This window comes from Peromyscus californicus, unplaced genomic scaffold (genome assembly GCF_007827085.1).
Source record: "Peromyscus californicus insignis strain IS unplaced genomic scaffold, ASM782708v3 Scaffold_12__1_contigs__length_115047231, whole genome shotgun sequence".
Taxonomy (NCBI): domain Eukaryota; kingdom Metazoa; phylum Chordata; class Mammalia; order Rodentia; family Cricetidae; genus Peromyscus; species Peromyscus californicus.
In genome coordinates this window covers 71,977,989-71,991,785 of record NW_026294413.1, presented here as the reverse complement: position 1 = coordinate 71,991,785, position 13,797 = coordinate 71,977,989, and the positions used below count along the sequence as shown (strand labels likewise).

General features: G+C 43.1%; 1 pseudogene; it reads left to right on the top strand.

Moving 5' to 3' along the window:
- Nucleotides 1-4,231: 4,231 nt before the first annotated feature.
- On the top strand, nucleotides 4,232-11,451 carry LOC128106950 (60S ribosomal protein L37a-like; annotated as a pseudogene).
- The last annotated feature ends 2,346 nt before the right edge of the window (nucleotides 11,452-13,797 follow it).

The window sequence follows — 13,797 nt, the reverse complement described above, 5'->3', positions numbered from 1 at the left end:
GATCTTTGTGAGTTCGAGGCCAGCCTGGTCTACAGAGCGAGATCCCGGAAAGGCGTAAAGCTACACAGAGAAACCCTGTCTCGAAAAACCAAAAAACAAAAACAAAACAAACAAACAAACAAGAACCCCACCACAACTAACCAGTCCAGTCTCCTATGTTGCTTTTGTTGGTATATTTAGTCACACCAACAGAATTGAAACCGAAGCACTTCCCAAATATTGGACCAGTCTCGCACTGTCAAAATCAAATCCATTTATTGTTCATGCAAGTATTTCTGTACATGGCTGGATAAGATTTGGTAACATTTTGTTGAAATTTTCCTGTCTGGATTCATGAGGAATTTTTTTAATGCTGTCTAGATCTTTTGGTTGGGATCTTTAGAATATTGGCAGCATACAGAAGTTTTCTGTCTTCGTATTTTCTTGAAGAGATTATGTAGAGTTATGTGAACTCTTATTACTTTTACTTATTTTGTATGTGTCAGCGGTGAATGCCAAGATGTGTGCACAGAGATCAGAAGACAGCTTTCTTAGTTACTTCTCTCCATCCACTGTGTGGTTTCCGGGATTTGAACTTGGGGCACCAGAGTTGGAGGCCAGCACCCTTGCACAGGAGCCAGCTTATCCTCTTACTTGCCTTTATGTGCATATGTTAAAATGTTTTTCTGTCCTTCTCTCTACCAGCTTCAGAGTTTCAAGCCTTTCACTTACTTCTTTGAACTGATATTTGAACATACTGAGAGACAGGAATCTAGTTCTGTCTTCTGCATGCGAGAACCCGACTTCCCCAGCTAAACTTCTTTGAAATGTCTTTTCTCCAGTGTGTGGTTTTGACACTTGGTATTATCAAAAATTAGGTCAGTGTAACTGTATGGGTTTATTGGTTTGGCACTCTAGTTTATTGATTTATACTTTTGTTTTTGTGCCCTTCTGTTTTGGAGACTATACCTCTATAATAATTTTGAGATTGGGTATTTTAATTCCTCCAGCCTTGTTCATTTTGCTCAGGCTTGCGTTGGCCATTTAAAGTCATTTTGCTTCCATATAAATTTTAGAACTTTTCCCCTGATTTCTTTAAGTTTTGAGTTTCCTATATCACTGGAATTTTGATGTGGATTGCATTGACTCTGTAGAGTACTTTTGTGATTTGTCCTTTTTCACATTAATTCTGACGATGCTCATCTGCAAACTTTTTCTCTTCTATGTCTTTACTGTTTATAGTTTCCATTGTAGACATCTTCACATCTTTGTTTTTGTTTGTTTGTTTTTGATCTTTTTTCTTGTTTTTTGTTTTTTGTTTTTTTTTGTAAGACAGGGTTTCTCTGTGTAATAGCTCTGGATCTTGCTTTGTAGATCAGAATGGCCTTAAAACTCAGAGATCTGCTTGCCTCTGTCTCCTGAGTGCTGGGATTAAAGATGGGCGCCACCACCACCTGACCTCCTTGATTAGTTTTATTTTTAGGTATTTTTTGAGGCTATTGTTGATGAACCCCAAATAGCAAAGTAAAGAATCAGATGAAGGAATTCTGTAGTCTCAGGATAAGAAAGCACAGTCCATATATAACTGTTACAGTGGCTAGAATCAGTGTGAGATCCCTTTCAGATGGATTTTAGGGAGAGAGAGAAGAAAGTTAAACATCCTTCAGTGTCTAGGTTAAAGCAGAAGCGGGCATGTCTCTCTTTCAGGGTTGCAGAGAGACAGAAGGACAGGAGACACAGGCACTTTAGAATAGTAACTTTAATCCAGCCGTGGTGGGGCACATCTTTAGTCCCAGCCCTCAGCAGGCTGAGGCAGGTAAACCTCTGTGAGTTGTAGGCCAGCCTGGTCTACATAGCAAGTTACAGGCCAGTCAAAAATACATGATGTGACCCTGTCTCAAACAAAACAATAAAACAAAACAAAATAGTAACTTCTCATAGCTCCCTTAAGAATGTCCCTCCAACACTCCACCCTGACAAAGGAAGAGGACACTGCTGTGAGGGCCAGGCCTTAGGGTAATAGGGCAGTTTTAATCTCTGTTCACAAAACTTGGGTACCAAATGCTTTAACTTACCTAACAAACTTTTGCGCACTCTTAATTACTAGTTAATGATCCCTTTCTGTTTTGTTTTGTTGTTTTTGAGACAGGGTCTCTCTATGTAGCTTTGGAAGATTTGGAACTCACAGATATCCCCCTGCCTCTGCTGTCAGAATGCTGGGATTAAAGGTGTGTGTCACTCCGCCTGGCTTCATGGCCCATTTCATTTTGATTCAGGCAAGGGAGGTAAGTAGAGAGCAGAAAGCTGACAGAATCCTGTTGATATCAGAGAAGTGTGTGCTGATCAGGTAAAAAAGTGAAGTTATGTCTCTCCTGGAGTAAATGTTATGAAGTCTCCCTGGAGCCAGCTGCAGTGATTAAGTCCTTAAAGTCATGGATCTTACCCCAAGAACCCTCTGAAACCACTTCTTTGCCCTCTGACACAAAGACTTTAGAGCTGCCGGGGCGGTGGTGGCACACGCCTTTAATCTCAGCACTTTGGAGGCAGAGGCAGGTGGATCTTCTGTGAGTTGGAGGCCAGCCTGGTCTACAGAGTGAGATCCAGGACAGCTAGGGCTGTTACACAGAGAAACCCTGTTTTGAAAAAAAATAACAAAAAAAAAAAGACTTTAGAGTTACAAGTAAAATCGTGTAAGGGAATCTTCCTTGTTAAAGAGAAAAAGAAAAAAAAACCACTCGCCTGGTACTTCCACCACACCTATGGCCTGGCGATGGAAGTCATCCGTTCCAGGCTGAGGGAGGGGTGCTGCAGCTCAGTCATTCCCCTCTTACCTTTTTATGGTTTGTTTGGTTTATACTGACTGAAGGAGACTTCTAAAAAAATAGGTTACTGTCTAGGGGTTTTGGTCAGGTCCAAAAATTAAAGAATTTAAAAAGCAGAGAAAAGATCAGATACAGCAGGTAGCAATTTTAGACCCAGCAGGCGGCCATGACAGACCCAGCGGGTAGGAATATCTATCAGACACAGCAGGTACCAATGGGTACCAAACTTTGTAAAAGGAAGCCAGCAGAGGAAAATGAAAAAAAAAAAAAATAAAGACTCAGTTCAACCTCAGTGGCAAGAGCAGACTCTTATCAGTTTAGAGGCGGTGTTGGAAGCAGGCAAAAGCACCTTGTCCTAAGTACTGCCATTTTGACTTCAGACTCCATTCTACCTGTAGGGTGAAATAAAGTTCAAGTTCCCAGGGCCTGGGGGAACTGAGAACTTTTCCAATAGCTGACCCACCTCCTAAACTATAGAAATATTCTGCTATGCATCTTTAATTCTCTAAAGTATTATGGCTGTTCCCCACAATTAAAAAAAAATAAAAAACAGCTGGGTGGTGGTGGCGCACGCCTTTAGTCCCAGCACTCGGGAGGCAGAGCCAGGCGGATCTCTGTGAGTTCGAGGCCAGCCTGGTCTACAAAGTGAGTTCCAGGACAGGCGCAAAACTACACAGAGAAGCCCTGTCTCGAAAAACCAAAAAAAAGAAAAAAGTTTAAAAGACAGAGTAAACGAGTGTGAGGGTACTACAGAGGGAAGGGGGGAGTGAAGGGAGGGGCCAAGACGGAGGGAATCCAGAGCCCATCCAGAGAAGGAGGCTTGATGCTGAATTTTCTGTGCCTGATCTGAAAGTCTTTGGCCCCACCTTAAACTCTTTGGACCTTTTTTTTTTGTAGAAGCAGGATTGTTCCTGGAGGAGGGTGTGGATCCCTTTGTGGTGTGCAGTCCAGAGGTCTCTTCCATTTTGGAATACCATGATGGCTAAAGAATTGAGTTGATCAGACTGATGGTGCTGGCGCAAGCCTTTAATTCTGCACTTGGGAGGCAGAGGTTGATCTCTGTGAGTTCAAGGCCAGCCTGGTCTACAGAGTGAGTTCCATGACAGCCAGTGCTACACAGAGAAACCCTGTCTTGAAAAACAAAACAAAACAAGAATTGAGTTGATCGTGAAAGGTATCAAGTTGATCTGAATTTTCTTCAATGCTTCTGAGAATTGATGTAAACACTCCTCCAGCCCTGCTATTCCCATTCCAAGGATGCCCAGAGTTTCAAGACTAGAGACAAGTTGGACAGCTTGTTTTGCTCCTATTATGGTAGGCATCGTGAGGGAGACAGTTGGGGATATAAAGGCAAGAGTACAGGTACCTTTCCAGTTATGGGTAAAGGTACATAGACATTTCTTCTGTTGTGGGGTATTCAGTCCTCAGACATGGGTTTAAGTCAACAGAAAGCCTTTGTTAGTCAGCCAGTGGCTACACTGGGTATTCAGAATCCCAATGTAGTCCCCAGCCTTTCTCCGGGTAAGCTTTTAGGCATACAAGCCATATCCTGGGTTGACATACCTCAGTTAACAAGAACAGTTAGCCAGGAGCAGAACTACAAAAGCCAAAAAGTAAGGTTAGTACATTTAGAGACTTTCCCAGAACTATGGACTTTGATGGGTTAGGTCTTTGTTTTCATTTTGGCAGGTGGTACTGTCTACGTGCTAACTTTTATGGCCTGAATGATACTTCCATCATGGAGTCAGTTGTGCTAAAGTCTCAGGGCCTACTAAGGTCTGGGATCCTGTTTCAGTTCCACAAACTCCTAAGAGCCCTGTCTTTTAGGAAAGACAGGGATATAGTCCAAAAGGGTTATTTGATGGACCTCTCCTTTTCCCAAAAGCTTTCCTTCCTGTTGAGTGTTCCACAGGGAAAACTTGTGTGCCAAAGACAAAGGTTGGCCATAAAAGAGTGGCTTGTTTGGGAACTTTCTTAGGCCATGCCAGTCCCTGTTACTAAATTCTTGCTTGTTCTGTATAATCGGAAAATTCCAGAGCATGCGAAGGGAAGACTATGTCAGCTGACAACGACAGGTATTATGGCCCCTCAACCCATGTATAGACTTGAGCTGGTTTATAATCCCGGACTCAAATGAAGGGAAGTCTGGGTCCTCCTGAAGAAGGGCACTGGTAAACTACCAAAGGTTTTACTGTTGATCTTTCTTTCATCCTTTCCTCAAGGGACATACGGCCATTTACCAAGGTAACTGCATATCGAAGAAAGGTAAAGAACAGGAGCTGGGGAGATGTCTCACTTGGTAAAGTGCTTGCCACTCAAGCATGAAGATGTGGTATGGAAACAGTGTATACATGATCAGGCTCAAGTAGGTCCGAAGGCACAAATACATGAAAAGCTGAGCCAAATGCTCAGATTTCTATTCCTGCTACAATGTCTTCTATCCCTGTCTTAGGGTTTCCATTGCTGTGAAGAAACACCATGACCATGGCAACTCTTATAAAGGAAAAACATTTAATTGAGGTGGCAGCTTACAGTTTCAGAAGTGCAGTCTCTTATCATCATGGCAAGAAGCATGGTGGCATGCAGGCAGACATGGTGCTGGAGAAGAAGCTGCTACATGTTGACTTGAAGGCAACAGGAAGTGGTCTGAGACCTCAAAGTTCACCTCCACAGTGACACATTTCCTCCAACAAGGCCACACCCACTCCAACAAAGCCACACCTCCTAATAGAGCTACTCCCTTTGGGGGCCATTTTCTTTCAAACCACCACAATCATCATGGTGGGACAAGGTGGTGTGCAGGCAGACATGGTGCTGGAGAAGTAGCTGAGAGTTCTACATCTTGCAGACAATAGGAAGTGGTCTGAGATACTGGGTAGTATCTTGAGCATATATAAGACCTCAAAGCCTGCCTCCATAGTGACATACTTCCTCCAACAAGACCACACCTACTCCAATAAGGCCATACCTCTTAATAGTGCCACTCTCTATGAGATTATGGGGACCAATTACATACAAACTACCATATTTCAATCCCTGGCCCCCATAAGCTTGTAACAATATCATAGCACAAAATGCATTTAGTTCAACTTCAAACGTTCCCGTTGTCTATAATAGTCCCAAACTTATTTAAATATCTAACATTCAAAGTCTCTTCTGAAATTCATGTACTCTCTTAACTATAATTACCTGTAAAATCAAAATCAAAAAGGATATACAGGATATACAGGGAAGGGAGCATAGTGAGGAAATGCTGGACCAAAGAAAAACCAAAAATCATATGGACAAACTCCAAACCCTGCATCTCTATGTCTGATGTTAAAGTACTCTTCAGATCACCAGCTCCATTCAGCTTTGTTGACTGCAACATACTTCTCTCTCTTGGGCTGTTCCCACTCCCTGTTAACAGCTTTCCTTAGCAGGTATCCCATGACTCAGGCATCTCTAACATCTCAGGGTCTCCAAGGCAACTCAGGCTTCAACTTCACAGAGCTTCACTCAATGGCTTCCCTAGGCCTCCATGTGGTTACACCCTTGACATGTGCCTGACTTCAGTGGCCATTCCATAACCTGTTTCTTCCATCCTTACCTCTAAAATCAGAACCACGTGGCCAAAGCTGCCAAGTTCTACTGCTAGCTGGGGCTAAAACACAGCCCCTCTTTCAATTACATCTTCACCAATTTCCTGATTTTGATTGTTACCTCTACTGCCTAAGCTTGGCTGTCCTGTAACTAGCTTTGTAGATCAGGCTGACCTCAAACTCAGAGGTCCACCAGCCTCTGCTTTCCATGCTAGGATTAAAGGTGTGCCCCACCAAACTTGGTTCTAAGCTTTTCTCTAATTCCTTTTCACAAGTTGGAAACTTAGGTGGGTGGGATTGTGCCCTGGGGTCACCACTCCCTTTATTCCATTTCTTAATCCATTTATCTCCTTGAACACAGGATTTAGCTGCATTCTACTTCCTGGTCCCCCTCTTCTCAATCTGTATATTTTGCATTTTTATTTGCTCAGCTTGCTCCTTTTCATTATAAACCTTCATTAGAGTTAGCACTAATAACACAGTAGAGTCTATACTAGGCTGTTTTGAGATTTTACCTTCAGGTAGACTCTTTGAATGAGGACAAAAAGCAACCACATTCTTTACCAAAATATCACAAGAATGATCTCTAGATCACATATTAATATTCTTCTCCTCTAACTTCTTGAGAAAGGCTCCTGTAACAATACTTTTTCATGGGGACAGTCATCCCACAAATAATGACATGGAGACTTATTATTAATTATGAAAGCTTGGCCATTAGCTTAGGCTTGTCCCCTCTAACTCTTATAACTTAAATTAACCTGCTTTTATTAATCTACATTCTTTCACATGGCTTAGTTACCTCTCTACTCTGTATCATATGTTTGACCTCTTCAGTGTCTCACTGCTGTAATCTGAGCACCTAGATTCCTCCTCCTCTTCCTCTCTCTCCTCAGAAATCCAACCTATCATCTCCTGCCTGGCTATCAGTCATTAGCTCTTTATTACATCAATCACAGCAATACATCTTCACACAGTGTACAAATATCCCACAACAGGCTCCCACAGTTCATCAACTCATACTCAGCCTCACTGTCTTCCATGCTTCTGCTAGTATGGCCCATTAGGCAGGGCTTAAAGCATTCTACTGATTTCCTAACCTAAAGGACCAAAAGCATGATCAAGCCTATCACAGCAATACCCCAGTCCCTGGTACAAACTTCTATCTTAGTTAGGATTTCTATTGCTGTGAAGAGACACCATGACCACTGCAACTCATATAAAGAGAAAAAGATGTAATTGTCGTGGATTGCTTACACTTCAGAGGTTCAATCCATTATCATAATGGTGGGACATGCGGCATGCAGGCAGACATGGTGCTGGAGAAGTAGCTGAGAGTTCTACATCTTGTAGACAACAGGAAGTGGTCTGAGACACTGGGTGGTATCTTGAGCATATATGAGACCTCAAAGCCCACTTCCACAGAGACACTTTGTCCAATAAGACTACAGTGTGGAGGGACCCCAAAACAGCTTGACCACACAGCTGCCATAACAGGCTTAGAGGCCCAGACACTGCTTCTGGCAGGCAACACCTGGACCCAGGAAAAGCCATCAGCTGACCCCACCCAGGGAGGGCCTTGCATCTAAGGGGAAATACCTGACATTCCAAACATTCCCTATACCCTAGAAAAATGTCAGTCAATCAGGGTCCTGAACCCAGGAAATCCCCTCACCCCAACCTCTGCTATGATTAAAAATAAATAAATAAATAAAATAAAATAAACCCACCTGACCTGAGCTCAGGGCTCTCTGCTCTCACTGCTGTGTTGGACAGAGAGACCAAGCCCCAGAGCTTGAAGGTAATAAAGGCTCTTTGCTTTTACATATGGGATTTGGTCTCTGTGGTGGCCTTTTAGGGGATCCCTGCAATCTGGGCATAACAACAGCTACTCCAACAAGGCCTTATCTCTTAATAGTCCCACTCCCTGTGTGATTATGGGGCCAATTACCTTCAAACTACCACAGTCTCCTAGTATGCACCTGTGGCTTCATGGGGTGTGACCTATGACTGGTTGACTATGGAAGAGAAGAGTAGGGCCTAGCTTACAGATGATTCTGCATGGTGTATGGGACAGATGCAGCACTACAGCCTTTTTCTGGGTCAACCCTAAAGAACAGTGGTGAAGGGATATCTTTGTAGTGGAAAGAACTTTGGGCAAAATACACAGTCACATGTTTTTCTTAGAAGGAAAAAATGGCCAAATGTGTGATTACATAGTGGTTCATGGTGTAGTGGGATATTTAGTAGGATCATTCTATCTATTATAAACATCAGAATGAAATAATTGTTTTACATGTACTTAGGTTTTGAAGAAATTGTTGTGAAAAAAATGGCGATTGTTTCTGTGATGTATAGAGTTCCTTTTCTGAAGGAGTTTTACAGCCTTTGCATGATCTTAGTCACAAGATGGTCTTGACAAACGAGGAAGTTTTGCATTACTGAGTACTGCAAACAGTGCGTAATAAAGGCTGCGATTGCAGAGGTGATGATTGCAGAGGCTGAGATTGCAGATTAGATCAGGGATTCTGGTATGAGGAATTTAGCTCACTCTAAAAATAGCTTTTGTGTAATAGCCAGTAAATAAGCTTGTGAAAGGTTGCTTGGGGTTCAGTCCCTTGAGGCTGTCCCCCCTACTCCTTCAAGGCTTTATTGCATCCTCAAGTGCCTCTCTTCAGTCATCCTGAGTGACCCAGTTTACCAAGATCATAGTCTGCAGCCAGTGGCTTGAGAGGATGATGACTGGACATGGGTGAGAAAGACAATTTGGGGACATACCTCTCCAAATGGACAGAGAGTATGAAGATACCATGTTCCATTAAATGCTCACCCACAGGTAATGCCAGCAGAGAAGGACTTCCATCATCAAGTAGATAGGACAATCTTTTCTGTGGATAGCAGTCAACCTTCACACCCACCCCCCAGACATCCTTGTCATTGCCCAACAGGACCATGAACAATTGATTATGGTGGCAAGGATGAAGGTCATGCTTGGGTTCAACAACACGGATTTCTACTCCCCAAGGCTGAGGTCCAGATTCAGGGAGAAATTGTGTATCAAAGAGTAAAATGGCCAGCAAGATAGCTCATTCAACAAAGGCACTTGCCACCAAACTTGACAACCTGAGTTTGATTGTTACTGGAATTAAAGGTCACAGACTGTGCCCCAACAAGCCATGTTCAGCCACTTGTCCTTACTAAGCTAATTAAAAGAGCCAAATTAATAGTGAAAAGCAAAAAAAAAAAAAAAAAAAAAAAAAAAAAAAAAAAGAGAGAGAGAGAGAGAGAGAGTGACAGAGAGAGAGGAGGAGAGAGAGAGAGAGATTTATTCAACATGGTAACACTGAGATGAGGAACAAAAAGGTCCAGTGACCCACCGCCGAAATCCATTGCCAGGGTCCTGACATGTGGGTAGGGTTTCAATAGAAAGCAAGAGAGATGCGTGACCAAGCAGTCCAGCAAGCCCTGGACGACACCCACCATTGCCTCAGCCTCAGCTCCAGGTTTCTTCAGCAAGGTCATCTGACAAGTTCTAAATCTTTCACCAGGAGACAAGTTCCACCTCTGACTGACACCCCCAGCCCCTTCACCTATTTCCTCTCCCAGTGGGAGATTCCTCAGGTAATTCTAACTTCTTGAGGTCCATTGTTTCAATAGCCTGATAGTCAAAGAGAGAGTAGAAGCCTCTTTAGAATATACTCATTCCTGCCAGACAGGCTGGTCACGTGATATCCAGCACCACACGTAGGAAGAAGAGAACCAACTCCCAGTGTTGTCCTCTGACACCCACATGTACATATTCTGGTAATCCCACCAGTTGGGAATAAGATCACTACCAAGCTTTAATTAAATTCTGGCCAGGAGGGTTGTCTCTGACCAGGTCCATCTCTGTGTTCCCAAGAAATGGGAGTCACACCTGCCTTGCAGAGACTTAAAAAGGAAACCCCACAAGGCTACCATATTTCCCATCAGGTCCAATCAGGGGTAGGTATATATCCTGATGTATTTCCTGCCTATGTATTCCCCCACCTACAACCAATCAGGGGCAGGCATATATCCTGATGTAGTTCCTGCCTGTGAACCTCCCGCCCACATGTGATCAAGCACATCCAGTGCAAACGGGTCCAACAAACTTGTTTAGGAGAGTGAAAACATAAATAGCTGTGGTGATATCGTGTCCCCCAATATATTGTGCACCCTAATAAACTTATCTGGGGTCAGAGAACAGAACAGCCACTAGACAGACATAGAAGCCAAGCATGGTGGCACACATCTTTAATCCCAGGATTTGAGATTTCATGTCTTGCTTGGGAAAAACACATGCCTTTAATCCCAGGAAGTGATGGCAGGAAGCAGAAAGGTATATGGCATGAGAACCGGGAACTAGAGGTCTTTTTAAACTTTTAGGCTTTTAGCAGCAGTTCAGCTGAGATCCATTCGGATGAGAACTCAGAGGCTTCCAGTCTGAGGAAACAGGATCAGCTGAGAAGTTGGCCAGGTGAGGTCAGCTGTGGCTTGTTCTGCTTCTCTGATCTTCCAGCATTCACCCCAATACCTGGCTCTGGGTTTGTTTTTATTAATAAGATCTTTTAAGATTCATCTACAAATAGCCTCCAACATTTAACTTTAGTTCTCTCATATTTTCCACCACCACCACCACTACACACACACACACACACACACACACACACACACACACACACACAAATAAATAAATAAATGTAATAAAACTGTTTTGAAAAATAAGGTGGACTCTCTGGGCTTAGGTTCCGGCTACACAGCTAAATGCACCAAGAAGGTCGGGGTCGCAGGGAAATATGGAGACTGCTATGGTGCCTCCCTCTGGAAAATGGTGATGAAAATTGGAATCAGCCAGCACACCAAGTACACCTTCTCCTTCTGTGGCAAGACCTGTTGGCATCTGACACTGGTGGTTCCTGCATGAAAACAGTGGCTGGCGGGTCCTGAACCTGCAACACTACCTCTGAGGTCACAGTGAAGTCTCCATCAGAAAACTGAAGGAACTGAGAGACCAGAAGTACTGCTGTTTGAGACCACCTAGCCTCTAACAAATGAGTTCATTTACATAACAAAAAAGAAAAATAAGGTGGAAAAACAAAAATTACAACCAGTTTCTACCTCTGGCCTCCACATATGCCCACACAGGCAAGTGTACCCTTAAGCACATACACATACACCGCATACGTACATACACTCATTGCCTAATTAATTAATAAGAAAAAAAAGCCCTGGAATTCAGCCTGGAATCTAGGTTGCCTCTTCTGCTGACACCTTCAAATCCAGGAGTCTTTAAATGCCACTTGTAAGGAAAATTGCCTACAGAGATGTCATGGAAGCTCCAGGTTATCTCCTAGATTACTAAAGCAATCCGTGTCTACCTATGATGACCGGAACCTCCAAGTTTTAACATATTTCTCTCAATCACCAAGTTCTAAATTTTTTTAAAGATTTACTTTTTATTATGTACACAATGTTCTGCCTGCATGTATGCCTGCACACCAGAAGAGGGCACCAGATCTCATTATAGATGGTTGTGAGCTATCATGTGGTTGCTGGGAATTGAACTCAGGACCTCTGGAAGAGCAGCCAGAGTAGCCAGATGTCTCTTAAACTCTGAGACATCTCTCCAGCCCCAAGTTTTAAATTTTTTTTTGTTTGTTTTTTGTTTTTTGTTTTTCGAGACAGGGTTTCTCTGTGTAGCTTTGTGCCTTTCCTGGAACTCACTTGGTAGCCTAGGCTGGCCTTGAACTCACAGAGATCCGCCTGGCTCTGCCTCCCGAGTGCTGGGATTAAAGGCGTGCGCCACCACCGCCCGGCTAAGTTTTAAATTTTTAATCTACTTATTTTATGTGTATGACTGTTTTGTCTGCATGTATGTTTGTGCACCACATGTGTGCCTGGTGGCCATGGAGAACAGAAGAAGGTATCAGATCGATGGAAATGTCTTTCTGTATGCTGTGAATATGTGTTGTTCTGATTGGTTGATAAATAAAGCTGTCTGGCCAATGGTGAGGCAGAATAAGCTTAGGTAGGACATTCTAACTAGAGAGAGAGAGGAGAAAGACAGAGCGGAGGAGATGCTGCCAGCAGCTGCCATGAGATGTACAGATACTGGTAAGCCACGAGCCATGTGGCAAAGTATAGATTTATAGTAATGGGTTAATTTAAGATATAAGAACTAGATAACAAGAAGCCTGCCATGGCCATAGTTTAAAAATAATATTAGCCTGTGTGTGTGTGTGTGTGTGTGTGTGTGTGTGTGTGTGCGTGTGCGTGTGTGTGTTTATTGGGGCTGAGTGGTTGCAGGACCAGGCAGGACGCAGGAAAACTTCTGACTACATCGGATCCCCTTGGAACTGGAGTTACAGACAGTTATGAGCTACCATGCAAGTGCTGGGAATTAAACCCAGGTCCTTTGGAAGAGCAACCAGGGTTCTTAATCACTGACCTATCTCTCCACTCCCAACTATCAGTTTTGATCACACAACTCATTTATAACCTTTTAGTGTAAAGCGTACTCTTTGATGAACAGAAAATAAATGGGTAGGGGGAAATCTTAGCAACTTTCAGAGATGTGACTTAACAGCCACAAAAGTACTATTTACGCCTACGGAGAAAAGATGAAAAGCTCATTGGAGATACCCATACACACACTCATACATGCACCTTTTGCTAAAATTTATATTGTAATCTTCATGCTGGCTTGTCCTGGAACTGTTTTCTGCAACAAAACCAAAAATACCAGTTTATCTGAGTGAGGTGCTGGTGATTATAGCTGTGCCTGCATCACAGTCACTGTGTGGTCAGGACCCTTGCCGAATGGAGATGAGGAACCTGCCTGACTCCATTTTGAAGGCAGAAGCCATCATGCTGTATTTTTAAAAATATGTTTTATTTACTGGGACAGTTGAATTGCTTTCTGTTTTCTGGAACCTGACCTTCCCCAACCTGTTGTGGAATAATCTTTTTGTACACTGTGAAGATGTGTCTTTGCCAAGGTGCCTTCTTACTGGTTTAATAAAAAGCTAAAGAGCCATTAGCTAGGCAGGAGGTATAGGCAGAACACAAAGGATACTGGAAAGAAAAAAGGTGGGATCACCGGGAGACACAGAGGGAGCAAGACATGCTGGAGGACAAGTGAAGCCATGAGCCATGTGGCAAAAAAAGATTAATAGAAATGGGTTAATTTAGCCAGGTGGTGGTGGTGCATGCCTTTAATCCCAGCACTCGGGAGGCATAGGCAGGTGGATCTCTGTGAATTTGAGGCCAGCCTGCACTACAGAGTGAGTTCCAGGAAAGACTCCAAAGATACACAGAGAAACTCTATCTCAAAAAAAAAAACAAAACAAAAACAAAAACAAAAAAAGAAATGGGTTAATTTAAGTTGTAAGACC